Source organism: Lampris incognitus, chromosome 21 (assembly GCF_029633865.1).
Source record: "Lampris incognitus isolate fLamInc1 chromosome 21, fLamInc1.hap2, whole genome shotgun sequence".
Lineage (NCBI taxonomy): Eukaryota > Metazoa > Chordata > Actinopteri > Lampriformes > Lampridae > Lampris > Lampris incognitus.
Window position 1 is genome coordinate 4,881,867 of NC_079231.1, and position 10,189 is coordinate 4,892,055.

The 10,189-nt window shown below is 47.6% G+C and overlaps 1 protein-coding gene across 2 annotated transcripts in view; it reads right to left on the reverse strand.

Moving 5' to 3' along the window:
• LOC130131346 (E3 ubiquitin-protein ligase HECW2-like) overlaps positions 1-10,067 on the reverse strand; it is a 59,909-nt gene extending 49,842 nt beyond the window's left edge. Inside the window, exons 1-2 of one of the 2 annotated variants that reach the window (XM_056301006.1) lie at positions 9,911-10,067; positions 4,926-5,035 (exon numbers count right to left, since the gene is read on the reverse strand). The gene's annotated coding sequence lies outside the window, so the exon portion shown is untranslated. The remainder of the gene's footprint in view (positions 1-4,925; positions 5,036-9,910) is intronic. The other variant, XM_056301007.1, reaches the window with a different exon arrangement.
• Positions 10,068-10,189: the final 122 nt, after the last annotated feature.

Below are 10,189 nucleotides of genomic sequence, written 5' to 3' on the forward strand. Positions count from 1 at the left end.
ATGGCCTTCTTCCTTACCAACTGTCTCACTGTTAACACATTGCTCATCACTGTACACAGCTACGTTATAAATCAACTATCAGTCATTTCTTTGGCTAGCTCGGTGGAGTGGGGTAATTGGCCAAGTACAATTAGGGAGAAAAAGTGGGGAAAAAATCCGCCGTCCCAAAAAAACAGGAATGAAACATTTTCATGAAGGTATTACCCATGTTAAAACTTTGACACTTATGATGAAAGTACATGCGCTGATGGGCTTCTCTACACACAGCATCCACGTGAAGCTCGAAGGTCAGCTTGTCATCAATTACAGTGCCAAGACATTTGAACTGCTGAACAAAGTCCACAGCCTGATCATTAATCACCACAGGAGAGATGACCGTAGGATTCTTCCTAAAATCTGTTGTCATCTCTTTAGTTTTGGACACGTTGATGTCCAAGAAGGACGACTTGCACCAGTCCATGAATTCGGCCACTACAGGGCCACGATCAGGGTAATCACTGCTATGAAGAGACAGAATCGTCAGCAAATGTAATGATATGATGCCTCACATATTGGCTTTGGGACGTGTTAGTGTACAAGACAAAACAGAAGAGAGGATGCACCCCTTAGGCGATGTGGTATAAGAAAAAAGGGCATCTGATAAAACGCCATTAACCATCACACACAGACCTTTCAGTTAAGAAATCCATCAGCCAACAAATCAGGGCAGGATCAATGTTGTGGATGCTCTCTAACCTTCTTGCTAAAATGTGAGGCTGGATACAATTAAAAGCGGAGGAAAAATCAATAAAAACTAGTCGCACTACTAGATGTGCCAGGATCATGTTTAATAGGGTGCCTGCCGTATCATCAACACCCCTGCCTGACCCGTAAGCAGACTGGAGCGGGTCCAAATTTGCCTGCACTGTGTTCAGAAGCACATCCTTCACCATCTTCCCACAAGATTTCATAATGAGAGAGGCGCTCCAGGTGACATTCCTCTTATAGGTTCCTAGATGATTCAACACAGACTTACCGTGGAGTAAGAAGAACAAAAGCAGGCTGTCAAATCGTGACTCTTTAACCTTGGCCCTCTGACCACCCCTCCCTGGTCGGGGGGGGGGGGGGGCAAAGTACGAGCCTAGTTTACTGTGTCCTCTCCTATGGTACTGCAAAGGTTCCATGACAATTCCAGCTCTGAAACCAAAATTGAGATGCTAGTCCAGCCTTAGCAATGCGATGAGCAAACGGCATGGAGAAAGTGAGCTATCACCAAAAGAAAAGCATTATTGTTTATGAATAATAGCATAAGATTAGCACAGCGTGGATGTGCATAAGGCGTTGCCATAGTTACGGACTGACCGGTAATTCTGCATAATGGCCGTTTTCCCAAAGACACTCTCACATAGAACAACAGTGGCAGCGGCGGCCAGCACGGTGGCCCCGTGAGATTTTAAATAACGTACCAAACTAGGCTCTGGTGTAGGTCTTGCTTTGCCGATTAACTCCAACTTTTCATAAAAAAAAAGGTTAATCGTGAAGACAGCGTGGATAACACATTCCCAACGACGTCTTCGCTAGCGTACCATTACTCGCGGCTTCCATCGTGAACCGACGGGCTAGCTAAGCTAGCTAGCTTCTCGGATCGGCGGTTTTTTTTTTGTTTTGTTTTTTTCTCTCGCTAGCTTGTAATTCGTGTTCCCCCGCAGCGGGCGAACTTGTCAAAGAGTTAGCATTAACAAAGCCCACTCATTTACAGGTAAGATACGACCGCTCATTTTTACTGTCGCTTGAATTCACTCTCACTGAATTAGCGTCGCTCGGACCTCTGTAAAATTACAGCCAATCACAGAGCCGAAGGTACAGCGTTTTCTTCCTAGCAACTGCGGAGGCAGCAACATTCCGATAGGGCCTTCTGAAGCCGGTGCTTTTCTTTAACCCTTCACATTCCAACACAAAATGAATAGGCAGTTCTGAAGGGTTTATTTCCTCAGGAACATTTTGTTAAATGTTGCAAATTATGAATTCATGAAATAAAATTAGAACTGATGAGATTTCCAATGTTTTTTTTTTAGAATATCTAGAGCAGTGTTTCTCAACCCAGGCCTCAAGGAACCCCTATCCTGCAGATTTTCATTGTAAGCCTGCATAGGTAGCCCTGCTTGTACTTACTCGACCAATCATCTCGCAGCACTTAATTATGCAAGGTGTGCAACGTCTGACAAAATTCATTGCTGATTGGTTGAATAACTACAAACAGGTACCTATTCAAGGTTGCAAAGAAAATATGCAGGATAGGGGTTCCTTGAGGACTGGGTTGAGAAACACTGATCTAGAGGGCCCTGACATTTCTGCTCTGGTCACACGCAATACTGCAAAACTAAACCTGCCACGCAAACACACACATGGAGTGAAACATGCTCACACTAACACGCTCACACACATCTGTGCTGATTTTATAAATAGCTCCAAGCAAAGGGCAGCTCTGAGCATGGTGCTGTTAAGAGGCACTTGTGCCAAAATTACAAGCATGCATGTAAAAGCACACACACACGCCCTCTCCCCTCTCTCCCAACACACGCATGCCTGAGTGCACAGCAGTCACGCATTAAAGCGCGCTCACCCATACTCATCATTTCCCTCTCATTCACACAAGGGGGCACATACACGTAACAGGCATCTCTGAACATGCCGTGCTTACACAAATGAAGACAATCATTTGTGTAACGCATGCACACACACACACACACACATGCACACACACACACAAACACGGTCTCAGGAGGTGAGTGTCCTTGATCCAGTGGTGGGATTAAAACAGAGAATGGAGGGATTTTGAGTTGACAGAATGCCTCTGCTAATCCTCTGCATTACCACATGGCTCCAATCTGCAGCTGGACCTCTCCCTCCATCCCTCTCTCTCTCTCATACTCTCTGCATCTGCCCTGTCTCATAACCCATGCTGCTTATCCCTGGAAGTTTACAATCTCTTGAGAATCACTCAGGTTCCTCAAATCTGTCTCGCCCACATCAAGAGGTTATTACACACACACACACACACATACATGGTGGAGTAAACTCATCAGTTTGAAGAGGGGTTTACGGCGTGGGTACTGCGTACCTTCATCACCTCTCATATGATTCTGTCACGTCATGCAGGCTTGAAACGTTTCTGCGACTGAGTGAATCAATCTGTGCAGCTTAATCCATCTAGCCACACAACCAAATCACTTCATTACTCTCCAGAAAGCCCGTGAGGTTTTCATGTACTTGCTCCGTTTTGGTAGCCATTGGATTTCAACGGGCAATAGTAATGGATGGGGCAAAAACAAAGAACACCCTCACCAACACGCCTAGAAGAAAACATGATCGTCACTGAAATGTACACGTGACGACGAACAGAGTAATAAGTTATGTTAGGACTGTGTGATATTTGCTTTTTATAAGGTGGGGGGGGGGGAATCAACCAATGGAATGGCTGAGGGATGAACGTTGAATCTATTTACCACCCGTTTAGTCACCCAAACAGGTGTGGCTGAGTCTGGACCCCAGTCATGTTATATAGCTGCTGCTGGGCTAAATGCAGAATAAAGGGGCGGATATGGAGGGCAAATGAAAGCAAAACGCTCAGTAACATTTCAAATCGTATTACAACATCAAAAGGCTTATAATAATATATGAAATTATAGGCCTTAACACCCGCTTCTGGTGTGGGAAGATGGCGGTGCAAATTCACATTTGCAGCGGCCTCACCCAATACCGCCCACACAGTGTCTTCGTCCACGTCTGCTTCTAAGTTTGTCTTTGTTTGATGGCTGGGAGAGCTTGGCCTATTGCGTCCTGTGGGCCCAGGGACCACGGCCCTGCCCGGAGCTGTGCCCGAAGAGGTCACACCGAGGGCGATCTGACAGGATGCAGAAGCGGGGCAGGCTAAGTTAACTGCTAGCACATGCAGACTGGTAGTTCGATAACACCGAAGGCGGTCTGGTGGCGGCCTCGCCTAGCTTTGACTGTGTTCTTAGTGTCGTCGTCTGGAGCGCGGGGAGGCGTGTCGAAGGTGTCTGGCTGGGAGAGCTGGCGTTGGATCGGCCGAGGGAGCCTGGTCTGCTGCATCCTGTGGGCCCAAGGACCACGGCTCCGACAGTAGCTTCGCCCATGGAGGAGACACCGACGGCGGTCTGACAGGACGCGGAAGTGGGGCAGGCTAAGCTAACTGCTAGCCCATGCGGACCGGCAGTTCCGACAGTCCTCCTGGCATTCGCTCTCTTGGACAGTGATTTTTTTTTTTTAGTTTAGATATACTATGTGTTAGTTTGGATATATGTGCTCTTGTAGTTCTTGGATATGTGTTTTTGTCTTTGTGTTGCACTGCTGTGGGCTGGAGGAAACGATGTTTCGTTTCATTTTATGTGTGCAAGTGCATGAAATAAAATGATAAATAAAGTGTTTCTAATGGTTGGTATATAACACTGAGAAACTTATTTGCAAGAGGGGTGTGTGTGTGTGTGTGTGTGTGTGTGTGTATATATGTGTTCATAGCTCAACTGCTGGCTGGTATGGACTTAGATGACCACTACCCAACATGTGTATAGCGAGACATTTGAAGAGCCACTGTAGTGACTATAGGCTCTGCTTTATCTCATCCTCACTATTACTTACAGATGCCATCTGCTGTTGACTGTTAATTACAGTAGTGTTTTCCCCCCTTAGCACTTGTGTTGTGTTACACATCATCGGTGAGGGAGCATGTACGCAGCAGCGTTGTTTGGGACAAGGAGGGGTTGGACTGTGGGAGGAGGATTGAAACAGCCGTTTTTGGTCTGATTTTAGATTCCTTAAATCACCTGCACCGGCTGACAGTGGTAATCGTACATAATGGGCACTTAATAAGCACCGGATTTAACCACAGAGGAAGGAATTCTAGTGACTTTACTTTGATTGCTCACATTTTCTCACGTGGCTTGTGGAGTCCGAATTTTGCACTGGGGAAATTCTGACGAGACATCCATCTCAACCCGGCTCCCGCTCGGTATACAATATCAGGATCAGCGCGTGCCTGTGACACAAACATACGAATACTCTTGTTTAAGGCACGCCGGGAAAATGTGGCCATCAACTCAGCAGCTTAAAATGCCCTTTTATCAATACCAATCAAATGATAGCCACGCGGGCCGTTTTTATGAAGCTCCATGAGGAGACGCACGCCTTTCAAGACAGCTTGCAATGGTTCACACTGTTCAAATGCATTTCAGTGCCTTAAATTATCGCATGCCTAACACCGATGTCCTGTTTACTCACCCCCTTTTTCAATACCCTGTGATGTTTTGCTCAGGTCTGCGAGGGCTTATAGGCAAGAGGTCTGAATAAGCTCTTTAAGGAGAACAAGCTTAAGAGGCACCACTGGCGCCATCAATATCATCATGCATGCACACACACACACACACACAAGACTGAGTGGATTGATGGTCTAGGGGCTAGGCAGATGGGACCAGATCGCTGACTCATCACTGCCGTGGCGTCTCCAGAACTCCGTTTGCAAGCAAATGCCTTTATGTCTGCATGTGTGTGCGTGAGCAAGTCCATCTCCCAGTACAGTTTGAAATCGTACTTGAACAATAACACTCGACACGGCACTTAGATACAGCAGAAAACCTTGAAAAAACAAAACATTGGAGTAGAGTGTTGGGAATAGTAATGATTGGGGGAGCGTGCACAGAACCACATTTGATGTGGAGCGGTGCGAAAGGCCTCTGAGATGACAGCCATCTTTTCTCAAGCATCAGACTCAGGCTGCAGGTTATTTTTAAGCGGCAAGGCTCTTTGGCTAAATATACTCCCACACCAAACCAGCACAGAGAACAAGACCAGTAACCCATATCAGCACATGGTCCGATGGCGCCCTGACACTCACAGAGGCAGAGAGGCATGAATACACACACACACACACACACACTTGCAAACACTCACAAACACACAGCACACAAATAGATAAATCTTGCACACCAGCCCAAAACACCTGCTCGGAACATTAGCACCAAGGACATGCTAGTGTATCCTTATCTAACACGAGAGATTTATCTGAAGGGGTTTACAATAGAGTAAACACACTCAACTGCAGACACACACACATAAACACAAACACCCCACAGACTCCTTGAGGCGGGCAGATGTCTTGAACTTGACCGAATCTGCTTTTGATGACAGAATGTGACGGCAAACTGTGACAGTGACATGTAGGCGGTGGCCGGGAAACGGCTTTATACTTTAATGCATGCACCAGTGTGCAACACAAACGACTGGATTTATGATGCATGATGTGGGCGGGCCGAGTTTTAAAGAGCTCACTTTCCGCCTGCAGATTAAACCGTCCCACAACCCATGTGCACGTAAGGAAAAACAAAATCCTAAATCACATCTTCTAAAAATTACGCGACGCATTTTTATTCAGAAATGCAAAACTGTCACGTTTATTTAATCATTTTCAAATAGAGCGCTCGAGATAGCTAGTGACATCTGAATCAAAATGACCTCTTTCAAATTGATGAGGCTATTTTGGAATCAGATTAAAATTGTTTCGGGGCGTCCAGGCGGCGTAGCGGTCTATTCCGTTGCCTACCAACACGGGGATCGCCGGTTCGAATCCCCATGTTACCTCCAGCTTGGTTGGGCGTCCCTACAGACACAACTGGCCGTGTCTGCAGGTGGGAAGCCGGATGTGGGTATGTGTCGGTTGGGGCGCCTGTTGGGGGGGGGGGGGACTGGGGGGAATAGCGTGATCCTCCCACGCGCTACGTCACCCTGGTGGAACTCCTCACTGTCAGGTGAAAAGAGGCGGCTGGCGACTCCACATGTATCGGAGGAGGCATGTGGTAGTCTGCAGCCCTCCCTGGATTGGCAGAGGGGGTGCAGCAGCAGCCAGGATGCCTAAGAAGAGTGGGGTAATTGGATGGGTGCAATTGGAGAGAAAAAGAGGGAAAATGTAAAAAAAAAAAATTGTTTCAAATCGTCAGGTACGATTATTTCAGAGATTTAACCTTGTTAATTTGCGCGGTAATGTTACGACGCATTCACGCCGTACAGAGTTACAGCAAAACAGGTGCAGATGGGGGGGGAAAAAAGCAGCTACTTTATTAGGTACACCAATCTAGTACGGAGTAGGGCCCCCTTCGCCTCCAAAACCGCCTCAATTCTTCCCAACATGGATTCACGTTAGCTACGTAGGGATTTTGGTCCATGCTGACTCTTTAGCATCCCGCAGTGCCTTGCAGATTTGTTGACTCCACGTTGGAGACGTGCGCCTCCCATTCCACCTCATCCAAACGGGGCTCTATTGGATTGAGATCTGGCGATTACGCAGGCCATTAGAGTCCACCGAAGCCACTGCTATGTTGTCAGAGCCAGCTTCGGATGATGGGTGCTTTACGACTTGGTGCATTATCCTGCTAGGAGCCAATGGAAAATGGGTCGACTGTGGCCATAAAGAGATGCACATGGTCAGCAACAGCGCTGAGGTACACTGCGACTTTCAAATGGTGCTCAAGTGATGCCAAGGGAAAAAAAAATATTCCCTCAAAAAATTACACCGGCAGGAGCATGTGCCAAGTGACACAAAACAGGATGGATTCCTGTTGTTTGTAAACGTCATATTCTGACTCCGTCATCTGCACGAGATATTCATCAGAGCGGGCAATGCTTTTCTAATCTTTAATCATCTAGTTTGGGTCCGTCTGTGTCTGCTGTAGCCTCATCCTCCTCTCCTTAGCTGACAGCAGTGACACCCGGCACGGTCTTCATCCACTTCACAGTTTAACGTGTTGTGCAACCAGATATGACCTCATGAACACCAGTCATGAAGAGGGGTTATTCTGAGTATTCATGGCCCGCCTGTCAACACGACTGAGTTCGGCCATTCTCTTCCGACCCCTCTCATTAACAAGGCATTATCGCCCACTGAACTGCCATTCACCGGATTTCTTCTTGCACCACTCTCTGTAAACTCTAGAGTGCAGTGCATGAAAATGTCAGCAGGTCAGCGGCGTCTCAGATGATGAAACCACCACATCTGGCACCGACAATCCTTCCGGTCAAAGTGACTGAGATCATGCGTCTTCCCCATCCGGTTTGGTCAAACAACAACTGAACCCCTTGACCATGCCTGCATGCTCGACGCATTGAGTTGCCGCTACATGATTCATTGTTGGGCTATTTTCGTTTACAAGCAGGTGTACCACATAAAATGGCCAGTGTGCGTACGTTTCATGGTGTCTGACTTACTCTGAACTCTGAGATGCTACATGGATGAGACTAAAGTCAACATTTTAAGTCTGAGATGGACTACCAGTATCTGACGTGAGAGCTGGGCAAAGAAGGGGGAGGCTGAATTGTGCTCAACACAAAACCAACATTTTGAGTGAAGCCGTGCATACGCACACACACACACACACACACACACACACACACACACACACACACACACACACACACACACACAACAAAGTCCAGAAATAGCCATAGCATGATTGCAGAACAATGAAGCAGCCTTAACAGAGGCGACAGCTTCCTGTCCCCAACACACCCATTGCATTCCTTTGTGCCAACGTGAGTGTGTGCACACGTACGTGAACTTGTAACCTTGTGAGGACCATGCAGGATTGCTCAATGGGGGTGAGATGAGTGAAGCCCCAAAATATGTCCGGTTTTGGTCAGGGTTAAAAGGTTACTGTTAAAGGTTTATGGATAGGTTAAGGGTCAGGCATTTAGACCTGGGAATAGTTGGGTAAGGGAACAGATGAAAGCCATGAATACCCTAGTGCAAAAAAAGGTGTCCCAAATGGTCCTCGTTAAGGTTGTTGCCTGCCCCTTAACATTTAGTTGTGTATTGAGTCTCACCACCAGAGTCTGAAATCCACACCAACCAAACACTGGTGTGATTTGACTGAGGCCTGTACTTCCGTTAGTTCTGGCAGAGAGAGGTAGGCGGCCAAACTCTCACTATAGCAGGTCTCATTATTTTCCCCTCCAGTGGTTTAATGTTTGATTTTCGCCAATCTGGAAAAATCGGAAGACGGGGTGTTGTTAGTCTGTGAATGGCTAGACTTTAGACATTCAAATCCGATTCAGCAGCGAAGAAGCGGCATCCCGATAAACATTTGATTCTACTTGATGAGACAACCTGCCAATCCCCCTCCCCCCCTCCCTATGTTTAATTGATCCCCATGGCGACCTATTGAATAGCCAGCCTTCACCATAGTCTATTATGTACAGATTAAGCTCGGGGCCAGATCCTGGCGGAGGCTGTTAGAGGGGAAATAAGAGGAGATGAGCTCAAGACCTGTCCTATCTTATTAACGTATGTAACTGGTGTCAAGGAAGGGATGTGTCTTCTATTCACCCGGCCTGTCTCTGTCTATCACTGCATTCTGATGTACTCATATGCAACATAAACAGCTGGATCCATTCTCTTGAGAGAAAAAAAGAGAGCAATATTTCAAGGTGGAAATTGATGTCCGGAGTCTGGACCCCCCATTGCACGAGAGAGGAGTCTGTCAATGTTGTCTCTCGACAAAAATACGTGGGAACGTGGCGCTGCTTCAAGTCCCAAGTATTTCTCTTCGTTTTCCCTCTATCTTAGACCCCACATCCAGCTATGTGCCAGCTATCGCTGTTATCAGAGGCAATAATCACAGCCACTTCAAGATCTCACACAACACAAACACAAACCCTGCGGGGGGGGGTAGGCTCTAGTTGGGGGTGGGGGGTGGGGGGGAGATAATTGTGGCTCGTTTATAAATGTTTTGGATGCACATTTTGGATGAAATAAGACGAGTGACGTCTTCATCTCCGCCAAACAACGCGAACGGGTGCCCGGGTGCCCAATCGCGGCGCCGTTAGAACGCAAACGACCCGAACGTCTTGACGGAATTTCACTTACCACGCCAGCTCCTTTAGAAGACCTTTCCGACGAGGCGACCGTTTCCCATAGCAACAACCACCATAGCCTCTTTTCTTTCCTTGGCGACGAGTCGGTTGACCGAAATACTCACCCCCCCCCCCTCACCCCAACAGCTGGACTGGACCCCCGCGTCCGATCGTGGATGACGGACCCACAAACCACGGGCCGTGCCCCGCCGGTGCTCTATCCTCTCCCCACGCCGGGCTTCGGCGCTCTAAAGCCGAACACCACAGCACCGCGCACCCGGTCCCCCCCCCT